Below are 1,348 nucleotides of genomic sequence, written 5' to 3' on the forward strand. Positions count from 1 at the left end.
CTGTGAGACCAGCTGACCGGTATTGCCTGTGTTGGGTTATAACTGATGACGGTGCCTGCAGAAAGTGCCCGGGTAGCATGAGGCAGGCCCAGGCCCCTGGCTTCTCTTGCAGAAACTTTCTTTTCCGCAGACAGGAAAAAAACCGAGACCCGTTTCTTAAGAGGAGAGGAGCAGAGCTTATTCCCTGAAAACAGCATATGTGAGGAACGTTCAGCCTGATTCATGGTCTGAAAGTTCTGCTAGCCACCAGTAAACAGTAGCATGCGTCTGCTTTCTCTTATCCCTTGTTGTGGTTGTTAGGTACCATTGAGTCAGCCCCCGATTCATGGCAACCTGACGCACGACCGAATGGAACCTCATGCCTTCCCCATGATTGTATCATTGTGATCCATGGGGTTTTCACCAGCTGAGTTTCAGAAGCGGATCACCAGGCCTTTCTTCCTAGTCTGTCTCAGTCTGGACGCTCTGCTGAAACCTGTTTAGCACCATAGCAACACAAAGCCTCCAATAACAGATGAGTGGTAGCTGTGCATAAAGTGCACTGGCCAGGAATTGAACCCAGGTCTCCCGCATAGAAGGCAAAAATTCTACCACTGAACCACCAGTGCCCTCTATCATCTCTCATATCCACTCCATTAGCAAATCATGGCCTCCTTACCTCCAAAATGTATCCCGAATCCATTCCTCTTCCACACCCCCATCACTACCACCCTAACCCAAACTGCCATCGTCTCTCACCTGGAGCAATGAACTAGCCTCCTTGCCCCTGACAGCCCATTCTCTCACAGCACCCACAATAACTGTATCAGACAGGATAGTCTGCACTATGCTGGGGTAACAGTTAACCCCCCAAAGTTAGTGGCTTTCTTCTAGGTGCCTCTGGGTGGACTCGAACCACCAACCTTTAGATTAGTAGCCAAGGGTGATAACCATTTGCACCACCCAGGAACTTCAAAACAAAAAGTTGTCATTGTTGTTGTTGTGTTCATTGTTGTTGTTGTGTGCCATCAAGTCAATTCCAACTCAAACTGACCCTGCAGGACAGTAAAACTGCCCCCATGGGGTTTCCTAGGCTGTAATCTTTACGTGAGCAAAGTCCAGGTCTTTTCACCCATGGAACAGCTGGTGGGTTCCAATAGCAGGAGAGCACCTAGCCATTGCACCACCAGGGCTCCTTAAAATAACAGACAAAAAAAGAAAAGAAACCAAACCCGCTGCCATCAAGTCAATTCCGACTCATAGCGACCCACAGGACAGAGTAGAACTGCCCCATAGGGTTTCCAAGGAGTGGCTGGTGGATTCGAACTGCCGACCTTTTGGTTAGCAGCCAAGCTCTTACTTAACCACT

At 49.0% G+C, this 1,348-nt stretch overlaps 1 non-coding gene across 1 annotated transcript; it reads right to left on the reverse strand.

The window, feature by feature from the left end:
- Positions 1-537: 537 nt before the first annotated feature.
- Positions 538-608, reverse strand: TRNAR-UCU (transfer RNA arginine (anticodon UCU)). The gene has a single exon. It is a non-coding gene; the product is annotated as a tRNA-Arg (tRNA).
- Between the last annotated feature and the right edge of the window lie 740 nt (positions 609-1,348).

The sequence above is a fragment of the Loxodonta africana genome, chromosome 19 (genome assembly GCF_030014295.1).
Source record: "Loxodonta africana isolate mLoxAfr1 chromosome 19, mLoxAfr1.hap2, whole genome shotgun sequence".
Lineage (NCBI taxonomy): Eukaryota > Metazoa > Chordata > Mammalia > Proboscidea > Elephantidae > Loxodonta > Loxodonta africana.